Source organism: Pezoporus occidentalis, unplaced genomic scaffold, assembly GCF_034315485.1.
Source record: "Pezoporus occidentalis ecotype Australia unplaced genomic scaffold, CSIRO_AGI_Poc_V1 ctg13, whole genome shotgun sequence".
Taxonomy (NCBI): Eukaryota; Metazoa; Chordata; class Aves; order Psittaciformes; family Psittacidae; genus Pezoporus; species Pezoporus occidentalis.
In genome coordinates, this window is record NW_026913103.1 from 13,372,379 (window position 1) to 13,392,291 (window position 19,913).

Consider the following 19,913-nt stretch of genomic DNA (forward strand, 5'->3'; position numbering starts at 1 on the left):
TTTAGGTTTCAGTTTCTTCTTTCATGGCAGCTTTTATTGCAGTCTAGCATTTCATTAGTTTATGCCTTTTCATTTTATCCCTGATGCTTTCTTTTCTATTTTCAGATTTCACATGGCTGATACAGGTTCTTGGTAAGACTGGGATTCCCATAAATAGAAATAGGTTTCATTACCTTAAACAAATATATACACACATATACAGTGGTTCAAAGATACGTATGATGTTCCAAAAATGTGCACTGAGTTATCAGAAATGAACCCATTAGTAAATGTTAATTGTCTTAAATTTTAAATGAAAATGATGAATCACCAGACACAGGCTTGTCTGCGGGGTGCACCTTTTGTTTGTGCTGTGTGAAATAACATTCAGCAAATTGCAAGAACGTGGTTTAGGCCCTTTATTCAGTCCTGTCTGAACAACCTTCCAGCTTAATTACAAAGTGACGCAATTACCAGGCAGTATCCTAAGACATGACGGAGTCACAGGTCAGGCACACTGATCGTGATATTCCCAATCTTCCGGTCTTAACATTTAGGGAGATGAAATTCTTCTCTGACTCATCAACTAATTATATTTTTAGAAATGCCAACTGAATTATTTATTTCTCCTGCAGTAAATACACTAGATTCAAATCTGGAACTGAGAATTTTTACTTCACAGTAATGAGAAGTTATATATGTGATTGCTATAAATAGTTTGAATAAAAGTTATATTAGGTATCTGTTTAACGTTTCTTAGCCTGTATTACCAGCTACCAATGCCAAAACATAAATACAGTATTCTTCTTGTGCTGGGTTGACCCTACCTGGATGCCATTTTATGGTTTTATTTTAAAATATATCTAGTTCTTCCCTGTGCATTATCTGTTCAGCTCTAAGGTAATCACATTGCTTTTGTTATGGTCAAGCTCAATTATCCACAGCTGCAATGGTGTCTCTAATGCCCTGATCACATCTCCACTGTACTCATAGTAATCGCAGGGGACTGGGAGGGAGGCTGCCATTTGGGACTAACTTCTGAGGTGTGAAGTAGATGCCCTATTACCTCCCTCAGTGCTTAAGGCTAAACTTCAAGTCTTTAACACAGAAATAACATGATTAAAATACAAAGAAGAGCCCTGCAGTATTGTTACCAAGTGACACTCCTCTACCTGTATTTCTGAATGTCACATTTTTCACTCTGAGACAGGTTCATATAATGTAAGCAAGTATCAGCCTTTTCCTGGACTACAACTTGTAAGATCCAGGCATTTTTTCAACAGATGTAGCAGGCAGCACAGAGCAGCAATAATGCTGGAAGCTAGGATCACTTCCCTGCATTTCACAGGTGGAGGCACATGCTCCATGACTTATGTCTAGGATAAAACCTCGACATTCTCCATTCTCTCTCCTTGTCCTTGGTTTTCTGGAAAGAAAATCTGTGCATCTAGGCAAGGGAAGAGTTAGGGCATAGTCTGGCCATATCAGTGAAGTGGGTGTCAAATCGCAGTGTAGCTTTTCTGCAGTATCCTAACACAGGAAAGTCCAACTAGTTCTTGCATTCTACCAATGGATATTGTCCCAGGCTTTCATCACGGTAAGAGTGGCTCAGTGCAACAACTGGAGCGTTAGGACGGGAAAGGTAAGGTTTTGCAAGGCCTTCTGGACCTGTGGTTTCAAACACTTTATGGACCCCATCATGAGAAGGGAAGTACCTGTTTATACCCAAGTTGACCAGCAATTTCATCATCTGGTCAAAGCTTTTATGAATTTCATTTATTTTAACATTTCATTTATCTCATTTATATTTAACAGAATGGATGTAGATAGGTACATTGTATTTTAGGAAGAGAATTAAAAACACAGTGACATTTATATGATGACAGATATCAATAGCTGAAGGAAAGTAATATAGAATGAGTGACTAAGTGTAAACTGGGGGATCACTTCTATAAACAAAAAAGCTGAATGGATTCAAAACTATAGCCAGAACAAACTTGTTTACCAATCAAGCAGGAATGCTTCAATAAATCAGCTACATTCTTGTTAATAATATCTCAAAGAAAACGTGCTTCTGTGTATGCTTGTTCACTGTCAAACTGCAAAAACTTAAAGACAGTCACAGGAAACCTGGCAACTTAAACCAAAGTGCAAAACGCCTAGCATGGTTATAGACTACTGTTTCCAAATGTAAGTTTCAGTTCCTCATGTTCCGAAGTACAAGTATTTTGGTACAAAAAGAGGACAGATAAGACCTTTGGAGGACAGATACATTTGGCAGCAGACAGGGATGTAACACAGGGATGCTATCCAATTGGCAGTGCACAGCTGCACTGGAGGATCTAGAGATATATGCTTTGCCCTGAATCATTAATCTTTTTTAGCTTGTTAGTGAGAACATTAATCCAATAGTGTCCATTTATACATTTCTGTAGACTTTCATCTTGTGTTTTTCACTCAAGGGAAAAATATAAGGAGCCAAGTGTTTATTGCGGCTCCTTGAAGATGAGGCCAAACAAGAGCATCTCTACAGCACAGTCACACAGACATGTACAATGTTAGCAAATATGGCCCATAAGAACCTGGATTTGCTCAGTGAAAACTAATTCAATGTCAGAAGAACAACCACTGTACAGCATTATATCCGAGCTAATAAACCTTATCTCTGTCTTGGGTATAATTCAATATCAACTTGTGCCTCTGCTGTATGTTCTTCAGTGTCCTCTCCTGTAAGATACTCAAGACTGTAGGTACTCACCTGATTCACTGCAGATCTTCTTTTAGGGCTGACTGAATTATTAAATTGCTGCATTGAGGAAGTGACACTACCACCACATCTCTCAAAAACAGGAGCCACGAGTCCCTTTCATGCATAGTCTCTGTGGGGCTTTGACAGTGAATCACATTAAGACAAAAAAGAAACACTTGGCTCCTGCTTGTAGCCTAGGCACAGGTATGAAGGTGACCACCAAAATACTCAGAGAAGACCACTTACAGACCAAGGAAAGGAGCATGGCCTTGGGCATATGAGGAACTGAGTCAAGCAGAAAACTGCCTACCAAAATTAACTGAGCAAATCTGGGGTGGGTCAGATACTTCACTACAGTACCTCAGTACTCTCTCAAGTCACTTGTTAGCTCTAGCCCAGCACCTGGTGTTCTAATTCTCTTCGGGTGCATTCCTGTAATTTCCACTTGTAAGCAGGAGAGCAGTTCACTGCAAAAGGACCTCAGTCTGGTACAGTGGCACTACCTTAGGGGCCTCCTGGGTGACTCACTAAATAGAGGATTCATCCAGCTGGAGGTAAAAAAAAAACAAATAGCCTTAGATAGTTGTTCACATTTGTGCCCCAGCGCTCAGCTTAGAGAGCTTTTGTAGCAAAGGCATGCATTCGGTAGCCATACCCACATTGTTCCTGGATGAAGATCCTCATTTGACTATCTCTGTCTTCACCCTAGACTTTGGATTAGCTTTTGCTAGACTAATTACCAAATAAACACAAGCACAGCTTTCCTGGATTTGGGAAAAACAAGCAAAAATAACCCAACAACATAGCCAAATAGTGCAAAATAATGTAAACATTTTATCCAGTTCTGCAGAATTACACTTTTCTTGATCTTGTTTCCCAAAGGAAAACAAAAAAAAAAAAGCAAAAAGGACCAATTAGTTTTTGAGAACAAGCCCTTTACTTATAAAAAAATAAAAACAAAATCAAGCCCTTAGTTAAACATTTTCATTGGAAAGACAGCAATCTGAGTAGAGATTTCTGGCTCTGAAAGCAGATGGCCATAAAAGGCTGCTAATACGAGGAATGGGACTTACCTCAAATAATAAACAAAATGCTAACAAATCATGGTAGCTTAGTGCATACTTCGTAAGCCTGTGACAGAGGACAAAGCTCAGGACACCAGTGTCCTGTTGGGGGCCAGCCTGTTCTCATGAATCCTTGGAGAAATGACAAGTTGAGTGACCCTAATATCACATTCCAGTGTTTCCAAACATTTGGATTTCTTTAACCTTTAACTCTTGAATTTCCTGGCCTTCTCACAATAGCAATCCTATTTCTTCTTAGCTTGATTCTTTTATAATTGCTACAAAATCCTTATTAAATCTGAACTCACTGGAAAGTAAACCCACCCTGGTTGAAGGTGGGGGAGGGGGACGGGAATGGGACATGACACAACAGACAATGTCCTTGGTTACCAAGATCTTTGATTTAAAGCATATTTTCACTTGCCTATAAAACACTGTCGAACTTAAATGCTTTGAGCTGAGCTCTGTGCCAGACTTTCTCAGGCCAATTCCTGCTTTCCACTTCACCTTTTTACTTTTCATCCCCAGAAAATTCCAGCCAAAGCCATCTTAAATTTCACAAAACAAAACACAGAAAGAAAAGATAACGTTTGCCCTAAGCTAAAGAATCCTGAAACTTTTATTTGAGAAGTTCAAGTGCTCCACTTAATTTTGGCTCAGGAACCTACCTGACAATAAAAAGGAAAACTTTCTGTCACAGAGATGCCTCTCACCATCCCCACAAAAATCCACTTATTCTAGTTACATCTCTTCCACATTAAGAAATTACAGGCATATTTCACACAGGGCAAATGTGTGGTCCAGGTACTATGTACTTGGTGACAACCACTTGTAAGCATTTTAGGTTGGGTAAAGGTTTCGGTTCCTGAGCCATAAAATAGAGATAACTCCCTATCTTGGAGGAATCGAGTCAGATAATTGTGAAAACTGATCTACCTAAAACACTGTCATAGCAGACCACTGATGACCAATCTGAGGAGGCCAGACTCTGAGTAAAGATCCTAGTTTTGCCTTCAGAATAGCTTTTAGCATGGAGCTGCATAGTGAGCAGTGCTGAGTCCCAGGAGCAGGATGATGCTCACTGTGAGAGTGAACCACTATTCATGGATGATGGGGAATTAGTGCCCTAAGAAAATAGCCATTTGGGGCTGTTTTGCTTAAAGCCTGTGCTATGCAGGAGAGGTAAGGGTGCCACAGAGGCAGCTCTAATTCCAGTGTTTCCACACCAGGATCAGAGACAAGCTCTGAAAAGTCCAACTCAAATTAGCCAGGATTAGTTACTTTTATTTTCGTTTAACATTTCTGGCAACCCACCAAAGCCCACAAGGCTTTTCAGAAGAGGGCTTGAGAGGGACTTTTTGCCCTCTGCTCATGCCAAGGAAGGAACAAAGGGCTGGCTGCAGCACACAGTTTGCTGGGATACAGTTTTTCCAGAGGAAAGGTTGCTTCCGTGGACATTCATACAATAGGGCAAGGGCATTGTTAGTGTGTCTCCTCTCAAGACTGCACTATGGACACCATGGTACAGATTCAACTGAGGGATCAACTCCAAAACCAACACAGAACCAGTTTCAGCATGGCGGTACACGGTCAGTATTATTAATCAGTTATATGGCTGTCATATTCTGCGCAATTCACTTTATTTTCTCAGATCAGTAACGAGGCAAGCAAGAAACTTAGCCCATTCAAAGGTATTACCAATAACATTATGATTTCAAACACTGGCCCTGACAGGAACCATCTCCCCCCTGGGAAGCAGTAGAGAACTGGGTTTGCAGAGATGCCCTGGACACCCAGAGCCTGGGACAATGACAAGCCAAGGGGCGGTGGGTCGCCTGATAGGGGCAGAAGTTTTTCATGGTCTACCTCTGTTCAAGGCCTAACTTGTTCAGCTCCTTTTGCACCATGTTCCCATAGGCACTCTGGAGGTGGTGACTCATATACTTTATCAGGCAACTGGGAAACTTTTCAAACATATCTACTTTCTGCTTCTTGGTCTGTGTGGCCAGATGAGAACTTTAAAGTTACATAGAATGGAAACAATCAAGAATAACTCTCAATCAATGTGCTTGGGGAGGAACTGCTGGGTTAAGAAAGATTATTTTTACTCTGTTGTACCATTGGATAAAAGAGAAATAAACAGTCCTTACCAATATCCCTGGTTGGTACTAAGGTGGATATATCTAGTAACAGCTGTATGAAAACTTCCCAAATACAAGGCAATCGTGTAAGTAACTAAAGAAGGGTGTATTAACAGAAAAACAAACCCAGTAATAACTAACAGAATTAGACAGAAAATAAATAGGTCTACTGTAGCTAGCTCCAGCTTTATTTATCAGACAATCCTTGTCTGATACTGAACCAAAAGCGTATATGTAATTCCTCTGAATATCAGATATTAAACATGCAGACCACATCCTAAGAAGGACAAGCATAAAAAAAAAAAGAAAAGTGAAAGGGAGGAAATGAAATATAGGAAAATAACAGTAATGCATCAATCAGTATTAACAGCAAAACTTCCTTATAGTAAAACGATGCAGATATTGAGTCATGGAAAGATGATGTTAAAACTGAAGACTTGCCACATGAATCAGTCAGGTATTAAAACGAGTAACCTTCGTCTAAGGAAAAACAAAGGAAACAAATACCTAAAAATCAAAGACCTTTATCCTCTACAATTACCCTATATCTCATTTTGTTGTCTATCGTATTCCCACAACAATCCCTGGGTGATGAGTTAGTGCATTAAAGTGCTGCAACTATTTTAAATGTATTTCTCCCTATAAATCATTGATATATTTTCAACAAATTTAGTATTTGCATCACTTAGGCCACATGTGGTAGAGTCTGTGTAGATGCCTATCATTATAATGCAGGCTAGCTATGATTATTTTCACTTGATGAAAATATTTTGTGTTACCACACAGATTTCCTTATCTTGTTAACTGGAAGACAGGTGAGTATGTGTGCGCACACTTATTTCTCACTTGCCCTATAGCCTTCATAAATAAAAGAATGGAATGTTCTTTATTGCAGCGATGTACATAAAGCAAGCCCTCCAGGTGCTTTTAGCCCTTTCACTGTGAAGGTGGTGAGACACTGGCACAAGCTGCCCTGAGAAGCTGCGGCTGCCCCACCCCTGGAAGTGTTCAAGGACAGACTGGATTGGGCTTTGAGCAACCTGGTCAAGTGGGTGGTGTCTGCCCATGGCAGGGGGGTTGGAACTGGATGACCTGAAGGTCTCTTCCAACCCGAACCATTCTGTGACTCGCTGATGCTCCGATTTTTTTTTTTAGTCCTATGCCCAGCAGAAATAGGAAAAAGTTTTAAAAATACTTTGGCCACCCAACCTTACAACCACACTCACAGTCACAAACTCAGTCCTCAGTGACACGGAAAAAGTCAGTTTTCCACCCACACAATTTAGAGGAGCCGGCTCCTTTATTCGCATACAGATCTCAGAGAGCAACAAGCCTGTCTTGCCTCACTGTATGTAAGCAGGTCCCATCAGGATGTAAGCAGCTTGCACAGCTTCCCTGCAGTTGTACACACACAGAGAAGTTTGAAAGCAGAACAGCTAAGCGGGACTACTTTTAATACACCAAGTAGCAATCCATCCTCTACTGTGTTCAAGTGAGTCTGTGATAAATTAACTACCACCGAAGCTACAGGTGTAGTCTGTGACACAATGTGTACCAGTCACATGGGAAGGCTCAGAGACGAGCAAACCTATCTTGACCTGGCCACACAACACTCATACAGCAGCTCCCTGCTGTCCTGCACATCAAGCTGGTGCTGAACAAGCCTTCCAGAGTTCATTCTCCAGTGAACTCAAAAACCTGTTTTGTCAGATCATGAAAGAGAGGTGGTCGCTCTGACAGGTTTAATGGAAAACCAGAGCAAATTGCTTTTATGCTTTTCACATCAGCCCTCAGGAATGACCAGAAAATAGCCTTTCAGCATGAAGAAGCAGAAATGAAGGTAATTTGCCATTATCCTTTACAAACTCAAAACTCACTAAAGAAGGCTGTTGAAAGGATGATCTATTAGGTTGGTTAAACATCACCTACAGTGCAGTAGTTTCTTTCCCAACACAGGAATTTGTCATTCATGTATCAGTCATACCAGCTATGGTACCTCTCACAAAGGACTCATCATAGAGCCCATCATTTACATGCAGACAACTGCAGCTAACTCTCATTAAGTTGATCATTAAATTTGTCTCAAAACATGTGCCACTATATTGGAAACAACAAATATTCACCATGACCCTTTTGTCGTTTCTACATTCCTGAGATTGGAAGTCATCTCTCCTGAATCAGAGTTACTTAGTGTGGTTGCATATTACTTGACAGAAAAGCTGTCAGAGAAAGTCCACCACTCAAAGACCACCTATAATTTTGGGACATGGCCAGTTACCTGAACAATTACTGCATGTCACTGTGAAACTGTGTGACAGAGAGAACCTACAACAGTTTTCTCATTGCCCTACCAATTGTCATGCAAGCCAGTAAATCATCAGAGATAGCAATACTATTTGTTAAGTAACATTCACTATCTTTAATACCAAAATCAAATGTAAAACCACCCTGATGCTTCTGATGTGCATGGAGGTAAGGTCCTGCTAATACTGACTAGGAGTACATCTCCTCTTTGAGACTGAGCTTTTACTGACAGTCTATCAGCACACCTACGCTCTGCTTGTGCGTTCTGCTTGGGAAGGAAAAAGTACAGTTTGAGGCTGTCCTCAAAAGCTGCAGACTTGTGGTCATGTCATGAGGACTCTTTAAGGTCAAGGGAACTTGTGAGTTAGGTGTGTCAGTACTGGCTAGAGGCCTGGGTTTGGTTTTGAAGATCATCCAGAGCTCATGAATCGGTTTGACATTTGGGATGGGAGGGAGATGCTTTTTTAGGACCATCCTAAGAGAAAAGATGGAGACTTTTCTGACAATGATACATTTAGAATTGGAATTATGCTCATAAACACACTGGGATTTTCCTTTCTTATCTGAGACATTAGGCTCTTATTTTTAAATTCCGGAAGCACAAATCTCTATTTAATGATATTTGGCAGGTTTTCAGTACAGCAGTTCACAGTGCTTTGGAAACATTAACCACATTTTAAAGGTACAGAATAGCAGCTAAATAAATTGATCAACCTATTTATAGAGTCATGGACAGCTGGGAAAAGGGGGCAAATGGGCACATAGCTGCCATTCTTTACTCTGCAGTGAAACAGAAATCTCACTTTCATAGAAGCCTCAGCAAGCACAGTAGGAATAAGAGAAAACACAAAAATACAGTTCTCTTAACTGCAGTGACACATTTTGAAACACTTACTGGAACTAGTATTGCTTAACCTTGTTAGCAACCCAGGTAACAAGAGAGAATGTACCCCCAGCAAGCTGTGGAGCGTACCAAATTGTAGGGAGTAGTTCATATGCCAGAAAGCTGAGCTGCCATTAAGAAAGGGCTGGAAAAATGGGCCAACAGGAACCTCATTAAATTCACAGTGGGAAGTACAGAATAAGCCAGAACAACCCCATACACCAGTATAAGTTTGAGTCCAGGCTGTGGCTTTGTAGAAAAAAACCTAGGAGTCCTGGTGGACAATAAGCTGAACATGAGCCAGCAATACACCCTTGCAGGGAAGGAAGCCAAGCACATCTTGGTCTGCATTAGAAAGACTATTGCTAGCAAGTCAAGGTATGTGATGTTTGCCCTCTCTTCAGCACTGGTGATATTGCATTCAGAGTCTTATGTCCAATTTTGGGCTTCCCAGTACAAGAGAGACCTTGCTAACCTGGATCAAGTTCATCAGACAGAGGGCCAGCATGCCAGAGGGTTGGAGCATTTTTCCTCTCAGGAGAGGGCAGGCAGTTGATCCAGGGGGTGGTACTGAATACCTGCATCAGCAGCTACTTCAAGACCAATGAAATGGTAGCTCTTTTTATCCTTCTTCTCCTATCAGTCAAGTTTGCTTTTTCTTTCCCTTCTCAAAAGTGACAACAGCCACATAAAAACAGTTCAAGTACAAAGGACTTTACAGGCTCACAACTGCAAAGAGCATCAAAGTGGTCAGATCTTGGATTGCTTCTTCCAGAGTTCATATAACCTTAACAGCAACTGACACTCAGAAAAAAATCTGTTACATTAGATGTCTGGTTAAGCTCTTCTCTTCTCCCCTATTTGCTGATTTAGGATTTACCAGAATAATAGGTGAAAGGGAAGGGAAGAATTAATTTACCTCTTTAGGTCAGCCAGACCAAGCCAAACATGCCATCACAGCACTGATGGTGGCAAGTGCACCATTAATCTAACCCTTGAGAAGTTTCAGAACTTGTTAGTAAATCTTTACTTAAAAATAAACAAGAGGTACTGTATATGTTCCTAAAAACATAGTGCAAGAACTAGGTTTATTTTCTGTAAAGAATATTCATCCAAACGTCAACCAGGATTAACTAATTGTCATATCCTGGTAATGTTTATTTTCATTTCAAAAGAGAGAGAAAATGTTTAGTTTGCTTTTAATTTGTCTCAGACTACAACAAATGTTTTTCATGCAAAAGTTCTGTTTGAGAGCATTGACAGATGAGGTTTTAGGGTTGAACAATTATTACCCCTCCGTTTGAATGTCCACCTTTCTGCTTGTGGGTAAACTGAAATCATAGCCAACAGGGTAGAGAGATTTGTTCTAAGAGATCATGCCACGATCTGGGAGCATGAGTAGTTTTGCTGGAAGAAGCACCAACACTGATTGTAGCCACCTTCCACTCAGACAGCAGTGTTCTCCAGAACTTTCCTGTTATGGTCTCTGCTGTTGTCCAAACTCACATTACTGCAGGAAAGCTTTGACAAACCAGTGGATGTCAAACAACATTCTGCTCACAGACAGGATTAATCATTTCCTCCAGTAGCTCATTCCAGACACATCTCAGAGGCAGCAGCCTCCTACCATAGACATTTAATTAGGTCAGTTTGGGGCTGACTCTCATGAGAACCCATTGAGAAAGGCAGGAGCACATGACCCTCAACAAGCTGTGCGCGAAGCCCAGGTTTTGGAAAATGGCTTCTCTGTGGTCAGCCCAGCTGCACACAGTTTTCTGCCAGACAGCCTGACTCTGACCCAGATTCATCATCGTACGTATGCTTTTGGTCATATGCAGCAAGAGCGAACATGCTAGCAGCTGTCTTATGACCCTCTTTTATAAATGGCATTAGACCTCACAGGCTGATGCAATACTTTCCCATATTTTATTTTGTTTTAATGTTTCTCTGCTGTGCATGTTTGTGAGGCTTGTCAGGTGCCACTCAGTTCAGACATACATTTAAACTCACAGGGTTAAATTGCCTCTAAGCTCTAATCCTGACCATGCAAACTGATTCTGTGCTGAATTTAATCTACAGTCTCTTGTCTACAAAATACTTGTATGCATACATATATACACATGTGCAGTGTAGAAGTACTGGGTTTTCAAGAACTGCTCCTGCAAAGCTAACTCAGACACAATCATCTAAAACCATACTTGCACCCATTGACAATAAAAATTGCCATTAACACCATTGATAAAGCTGAAGTTATGATATTTGATGCCCATTAACACAGACATTTCTTTCTTCCATGTTTAAACTTTTTTGTTTCTACTGATATATAAGGGTTAGCCTTGTCTTGTGTCTGCACAGTGAATTACCCTGAATGGACCTCAAGCTTGTATTCCAACATAGTTAAAATAACGTTTCAGACAGTGATTCAGCAAGGCAATGTAACTTGCTGGATTTATTTGATTTGTATGTTTGAAGCAAACAGTTAAGATGCCTGTCTCAGAAAGAAAATAAAGCACTTGAACTCTTGCCTTGGTCCTAATTTAGAGTTCTGTTTGCATGTTTGTTTTAGCATCTTCTGGGAACATTCTGTCTCCTCAAGAGCTATTCTACCAACATAGAAACACAATTTGATTGAGTTTTATTTTATAATCTTTGTAAACATCATTTTCTCTTAAATATGCAAAATTCAAGGATATAAATTGTGCTTGGCATTAAAAATGCATATGGCCATAAATAAAAAATCTCAGCAACTGTTATGCAGCTGCTATACGTGAATGTAGTGCTTGGCCCTTAAATGGGATGTCAGCTAGAGATTTTTTTGCAGGAAAGCTGAAAAAAGTTCAGTTTCCACCTCCCTAATCATCTTCTCCAAAGCACCCAAATACGCCTGAGACATAACAACGAAGTCCATTTTTATAGACTTCTCGCTTCTGTGTATTTGTTAATCACACCTCATTGAATTTAATGGCATTTTACCTTATTAAATTACTGCTACAGAACGGCAGAAAGAGCTGTTCTTTGGGTTTTGATCATTAGGCAGAATGAACTTTAAGTTCAGTGAGCTGTAGCATATAGTCTTATCAGAGTACTTTATAGCATGCAAGAAGTTTGTCATTATTGACATTATGGACAGAGCAAATATCTGCCAGGACTGGAAGCATTGCTCTGCATACATTAACATATTTGTCACATTGCAGAACCACATAAAACCTCACTGTACGGTGAGTCAGCTGCACAAGCACATGGGAGAAAACAATTAATTAGCAAAGGATTAAACTTCAGATGAGAGGCTGCTTGTGACAGTCAAACCAGGATTGAAGTACAATAGGATTGACTGAATAGGCCAAGATAAAAAGTAAATCCATTTTTGACCACCATAGCATGTTTGCATTGGATGTTCTCAGATGTCATCCTCAGGGTAATCTCAGTGATAACCAGTTTGTCAATATGAGAAGTTTGATTTGCAGCTATGCCAGCCTCAGAGGCTGATCTACAACAGCCCAATATGTCAATACTGTGTTTACACTACTGCACCAGAGCTGGTGCAGTTTTAACCACTTGCCTTCTCATTGATGAGCAGCACTTACTGGTGTCTTGAAATTAGTGCTAATTCTGGAGTAATTTAAAAGAATATATAAAGGAGAAAACAGTTTAGCATTTCCTTTCTATTCTTCCATCCAGTGCTAGAAGAACTGGCTGAAGCAAGCTCAGCATACAAAGTCTTCTTTTAGGTGACAAATAAAGAGCATTCCTGTGCAAGATAATAGTAAATTGCAATGGGATGGTAAGTTGCAGTATTTTACAGGTGACAGATTGCCTTTGTAACAAAGCACAGCTGGTGCTCAGCTGGTGATACTCCAACTTATTCCAAGCTGCACAACATCACAAACCTCATCAGCTACCACATACTGGGAACCAAATGACAGCTTTCCATGCAGGGAATGGCAGCAACAACGTGTACCTATGGAAAAAGCAAGTCAAAGTAGCAGCTGCCATTGTGAATGTTAGGGGAGGAGAGGGAGGTTTGCTACATAAACAGCTCTTTCAAACAAAGTCATCAAGATCTAAGTGTAGTAAAAATATGTAAAATAGAAAATTCAAGACTTGGGCACCCCAGAATAAAATGCATTTTAGGACTGCATGAAGAACAACAACAAAACTAATAATGATAATTTAAAAAATCAATAGAAACCTATTTAGTAAATATATTTGTGTTAAAATTTTGTTTGGGTTTTTTTTTATTTAATGTCCTTGACATAGGAAAAAATCTGTGGTCACAAATCTGTTGATATGATGAAATTGCAAAGGATTTAGACCCAGGACAGGAGCTTCAACATGACTTACCATCAAATAAGATTGTCTTCTTTCCTGTCATGTTAGATAAGATAACCTAAGTGAAGAAGTCATGCTTGTTCACCTGTTTACTCTTTTGGTGGAAATAAAGCAGTCACACTTCTCTTACCTTTGTATGTCTGAAAACTGCAACAGCTGACAGAACCAGCTGTTATCCATTCCTCTCCTCTCATAGTATTTTCCTGGCAGAGCATCTAATGAAGTTTTGCTTGGATGCAGTTTATATGGTATTGAGTAAACAAACCCATGTATTTACTAAAGCAAAAGAAAATTCCCATTGTCTCACTGGATCATACTGCTTAAATCACAGCTTTGACCCATCATGGTATCCCATGTAAAACTGCAGGCCTTGTGGACAACGGAACACTAAGAATTAGATAAACTTTGCCAAAATAAAGCAATATGTTGGAAAAGCGGATGAGAAGAATGGATTCTCAGTGGCCATGAGTATTCACTGGAGGAAAAGCTGGGCTACATCATCAGCAAAATAATTTTTAAAGTGTTCTGTGGTTAATCCTGTGATTACTAGGACAGTAAGTCCAGTGTCTCTCTCACTAAGCCAATAGCCCAGATGTCTGGGAAGAAAAGCAGAAAAGCTCTAAAGCAGGCAATGGAACATGCTCTAACTGAAATCTGCCAGTTTATTGCTAACACAGTGGAAAAGGCCTTTTCTAAAATGAATAGGACCAACTCACAGTTTGGCATCTAGAGATCTGGCATTCTCAGCAAGAAGAAAAGGAAAAAGATTAAGTGAAGAAAAAAAATGATGCAATGCAGTAAGTAGTATATTTATCGTAAAGTCCGAGATCCATCTTTTTCCCCCTCAAAGCCTGATATAATTGAAGCTTTTCTGACATGCAGGGAAACAACACAAAATAAAACATAAAAGAAGGCAATGGTACCAAAAGGAAAATAAAAAATATTGAAAAATGGTGACTATTTTCTGAAAATTAAAAAAAAGAAAGTTTAATATACTGAAAAAGAAAACGTATAAGATAAGGATAATCAGGATTCAGGCAAGACTTACAGAAACAATTGATGTTCAGTTCACATTAAAATTAATCAAAACCAATTTCAAGCCACTTATTCAGAGTTGAACCTTTCAACCCACAATGAGATTTCTCCTAGAGTACAGGGGTTCTAGTATAAAACTTCTAAGGATGTTATAAAATACAATAAAAATGTATTCAAATACATTTGAGCTAAAATGAAAAATAATTATTCATGTTCTCTAGTATACAAGAACATTTGTTCCTGACAGTAAGTGTTTTCCCAGTTTCTTGACTGGATTCTAATTCTGGAGTGGGATAATATAATTCCTGTACATGTCCACCCTACCCAAACAGTATTAGTTTGGGCAACAAAACGAGGCTTTTACTGTCACCATCCTTGTAGGGAAAGGCCTAAGTAGAACATAAAATCTCACTTCAGTCAACCAGCCTATTCTGTACCTTGTTCAGCTCTACTGGATAAATACACGCTCTACCAGATTATATGGGGTTCCTGAAAAGTTCAGACGACAGGAAGAACAATCCAGTTCACTTATACCAAATGCTGCAGACTACACTAAATATTTTCAACTAAATATGCTCAACCTAAAGCCTTGACAGATCTGATTACCTACAATAGTTCCCTGTCCCTTCTCCTACATCTTCCTCCAGCCTCAGCTTAATTGCTCCCAGCTGTTCTTAAGCTTCTTAGAACTTAACATAGCTGACAATGTCTAATTTCTCCTGTAGCTTCTTATAATACTCTCCCAAGCCATATACAACCCAGCTTCCAAACTGGTGTTAACAAACTTCAGAGCTAGCTGATTTCAACCCATGTGAAGCATTCAGTCACCAAACTGGGTTTCTTTTCTGAACAGGCTGTGCAACAAGCAGAAGTCAAATTTTGGAAGATAGTTTGTAAAAGGAGCATTGGCTTTAGAGTTCACTGCTGTGAATCTTTGGATGCTTAGTAACTGTGTCTGATTATGGAGTCCTACCTGCCTACACTTCAGCTTTATTTTTGTTCTTGGGAAAACACATACATTAGGACAGGTCTAAAATTTACAGTAATTTACAGCAATTTACAGCAAGTTCTTGTTGGTAATCTAAGATTGCAATCACCAGTATTATTTGTAGGTCCCCATCTGACCTCTGGAGAAATTCTAAGAGCTCTTCTTTGCCAATAATTTGGGGATCTTATGCATGTGCCCATGTACCACTAAGCATCTGAAATGAAGGCACAAGCTGGGCACCAAATTTAGGCAGATGATATCCCTCCCCCACTTCCCTCCCTCCTCTTCTGCAATCATTTCTGTTGAGATGTTCGTTTACTCAGGTCACCAAAACACCCAGTGGACCTGAGCAGTTCTACTTAAATAAGCAGATTCAAGCAGCACCCTAAGCTTCTCAGTTTGGGTAAGACCCTTAAGCATGTCTGTACCCAGCCCCATGTCAGAGCAACATCCAGACATATGCATCATTGCTCTTCCCGTCTTACCCTTACCATTTCTTCTTGTACTTTCACCTCCACCAGAAGGGAATCCACATACTCAAGTCAGATAGCACACACTGATCATTCAGCTTGGGTGCAGACAGCGGGACTTGACTTGTACCATGTTAGGCCTTTTCCTGAAACACAGGACACACTGCTGTTGCTTAGTCGAGACTTGACATGCCTTTTTAGAACTCTCTAACCACAGTGCTCTTCTGTAGCAGGTCTTCCCCTTCTTGAATGCATACCAAACTCTTCTTTTTCCCTCCCCTTCAGATTCTGAGATCTAGCTACAGTTAACAGAGCTGCACAGAGTAAGACCTTTTTTACACCATTTGGAGGTAAAAACCAAATAATGAATATGATTTCCATCCAGATCAGCCAGGTGATCTGACTCTCTCCCTCATAACACCAGCACAAGGAAGGCAGTTAACCAGAAAATCTTCATTAATGAAATCAGTAAACTATTAACAGAAATATTTTCTGAGCAGCATTCCAAGTGCATCTTAGGTACAGTCTTAGCATTTAGTGCACACTTTCTCGAAAGTAAGCTAGGTTTCTTCACAGGCAAGCATTCTGCCTTGGGCTACGTTGCACTTCATTGATTGCCAGCACAAGAGCAGGCTCTGGTAATTGGCAGGATGGACTGCAGATGTGCAGGTAATTGGCAATTGTTTTCAAATAAATTAAAACCACAACATCTGTTCAACTTGTGTAACTTCAGAAAGCAAATGCTGAAAGGAAAAGCTCTCTATTACAACCAGATTAAAGATAAAAAGAAGTCCAAGACTATAAACAGTGCCACCTTTAAACAGGAGTACTTATTCAGGTACAAACACAAAAAGCATGAGGAGCAGAGGGAAGAGGTGAAGGTAGCAAATACTGTAAAATTTCTATATTTATAACGATCTGAAAATCCTGCATATGCATCTGAGTTTTAGATATTGGATATTTATCTGTGCCCTTGTTCACCCTGTGTTGTTTACCCTCTGAAACTGCTCTCAGTCCATATAAAGCAGAAAGAATATTAGAGGATCCTGACAGGAGCCCTGAGCACCCCGTTAATTTGGACACCTACATAGCATAATTGATTTGGTATTTCTGAAATTATTGGACATCTAATATATGTAAAAACACAATTCTTCATCTTCCAGTCCAGTACAAGTTTACTTTGGCAAGGATTTTCAACCTAAAATTTTCAGATGAGGCCCCCTAAATTGGTTGTAGTTCCCCCGGTTTTCTAGAACTGTAAGCCCATTCCACCTCAGCAAAACACTTTGGTTGAATTGCTTTACCATCTCCTTCTGCAGGAGTACGCCCTTATCAAAACAAATGGGTACTCATTTTGCAAGAGGGAGCCTAAACAAATAGCATACAAAATAAAGTTGTTCAGATAGGACATCTCAGCATCTTCAGTACTTTGAAGCACTCACTGGGACTTGATCAACTTCTGAGATACTACTTCCTTTCAGTCTGTCAAGAAACCTTTTCCACCTCAATTTGTAAGTGCTGTTTAGGATGACAGGAGGTGTTTTGTACCTCAATGGCTGTTTCTAGCAACTCCCAGGTTAAGAAACGCTGACCTGGAGCAGTCAGGACTATAGTCCACTCCCCAGTGCTTTATCTTATGAAACATTTCTCTAACTCCTTCTCCCTTACACAGCTAGTAAGATAACCTTCATTTTACAACTTGTTATACAACTGATTTCCCATGCAATGGCTTTATCACCCTCACCAAGTAAAAAAAGCTTCTTCCATGTGACCTCTTACTCAGTTTAATTCCTATTTGTCTTCATTGATCATTTTCTTTGCAGTGTTCTATGTAACTAGACTTCACAGTCTGTGCTGCACCACCAGATAGCCCGACCTCACCTTCCTGTCTTTTTTCTTTTTACCAGTACTAATACCCTTTTGGTCATGGGGCAGCTATATCATGGAGCACATCCACCTGAAATCATTGCAAGAAAAAGTTGTCATTTACATTAGACTTCATAAGCTCTTGTGTTAATCCGTTGACTGACTACCCCTAATGAGCAAATGTGCATGAGAAAAAAGCCAGCACAACATAAACCAGATCCAAAATAAAGAGATCCGAGTGGACGGGTCCAAGTTAAAGTCAGCTTTGCATTCCTGAAATCTTGGGGGTTGTCATGGTTCCTGACAAAGTTTATAATAGATTCTTGGAACTTAGATTCTTAAAAACAGTTCCCTGGTCACAGAGTTATCATTAATGACACTCAGAAAGCAATGTGAGCTCGACCTAAAATCTCTGGTTTCAGTTCAACTGCTCCCTACACCTTTGGTTAGGCCCTTCATGGAGAAATCCAAAGCAATCTTTTTTACCAAACTGTAACTTTCCTACTGACTGAGCACATGCTTCTCAAGAAGAAAAATGATCTATTTGGAAACTCATTTGTAAATTCACAGATTCTCAACTTTTCACATCCATGGTGTTAATTAATGTAGAGTTATAATGCAATTATTATAAATACAGCACTCTCAAGAGATGCACTAGGACTCCAGGCAGGTCTGTGTACACACACAAAAAATATTAAGAAGGAGTGAAAGATTTTTAAGGAAGGAGTGAACTGCGGCCGCCTCTGACAGCAGAAGCTCCAAAATCCCCTTTCCCTCACTGATCTTCCGGTCAACTTGCCAAGGAACTTCAAAACATATGAATTCACAGGGTATGGCCAATGGCAGAGTCCGAAACTGTAAGACCTCAGTCATGAGATGAAAAACAACAGCAAGAAAACAACAGCAAGACCTAAAAGATATTTTTTGTTACTACCTTAGCTTTTGTTAATATTCAGCTTTCAAAGTCTACAGCAGTTTAATTCAAGCTGGGGGGGGGTGGGGGGATGCTTCTCTACAGCACAGAGAAACTGGCACATGCCTTATCTGTTGTAAAATACCTGATATCCTCACTGAGTTGGCCAAAGGCTCGGTTATTAAGAAAAAATATCTAGTCCACAAGTTAAGCAGGAAAACTGAGAACAGCGGCAGTGCTGCATGACACTTTTTTCTCATTCTTCCCAGAACAGCAGAAACACGGACAATTTAGTTGACAGTGGAAAAACAAGAGGAAAGGACCAGCACCTGCAAAGAGCTGCTCCTCTTTAAGTCCTCTAGAACTTGCACTTCTCAGAGCAAAAATGTTTCAAAGACTTGACTTAGTATCAAAACCCAGCCTTTTGTTACTTACCTTTTTCTGTGGTCCTCTGAATACCAGTGCAACTCCCCCTGAGTTGTAGAAGCCTTTGAGCTGGTTTAGTCTAGGCTTAAACATGAGCACCTATTATTAGGATGACAGTTTCAATAGGGTTACCCACCAGCCTTACAACCAGCTGTCTCTGGAGTGCAGAAGAGCAATCTAATATCCAGGATGGGTGGCCTCGTTAAAAGCATCCTAGGATTCCTCTCCATGCTTGTATGCTGATTACCCGTGTCTGTGCTAGGTATTGTGTCTAATCCTCAAAACTAATGAGGTCTATCTCCAGATCCGAGGCAGACTCATTGTTCTCAGTCTTCCTGAACTGACACATCTCCCAGGGAAGTAGCAAGAGAGAGCTTGCTGGAATAACTAAGCAAGGTGCCAAACATTACTATAGCAACTAGGAAAAAAACAGAGGCTCAGTATATATCCCAGTGATATTTTCTATTTCTTTTATTGTTCGTAATCAATCTTTACTCAACTGTACTGCGGTCCTTTGGCACCATAAACTTTTGTATTTATTACAAATAAAGTAAAACAATAAAAAACAAACTTACTCAACATAATTGCATTCCCTTCCCTGGAGATTCATCGTGCACATTCACTGACAGGCTAGCTCTCTTTCTGTGCCAACAGAGAAATTAAACTTTTCTGGCCTAAAGTGAACTGAAGAAGAGTAGGAAGCAGCATGACAGAATAATGAAAACATTCTTGAATGTAAAACATATAACTTACTTTTTTTTTAATG

The 19,913-nt window shown here is 39.9% G+C and overlaps 1 protein-coding gene across 2 annotated transcripts in view; it reads right to left on the bottom strand.

The window, feature by feature from the left end:
* Positions 1 to 25: 25 nt before the first annotated feature.
* Positions 26 to 19,913, bottom strand: part of GPR63 (G protein-coupled receptor 63) — an 81,454-nt gene continuing 61,566 nt past the window's right edge. For both annotated transcript variants that reach the window (XR_009962775.1, XR_009962777.1), the window contains 3 exons: positions 15,964 to 16,088; positions 13,571 to 13,810; positions 26 to 138 (listed from right to left, as the gene is read on the bottom strand). The gene's annotated coding sequence lies outside the window, so the exon portion shown is untranslated. The remainder of the gene's footprint in view (positions 139 to 13,570; positions 13,811 to 15,963; positions 16,089 to 19,913) is intronic.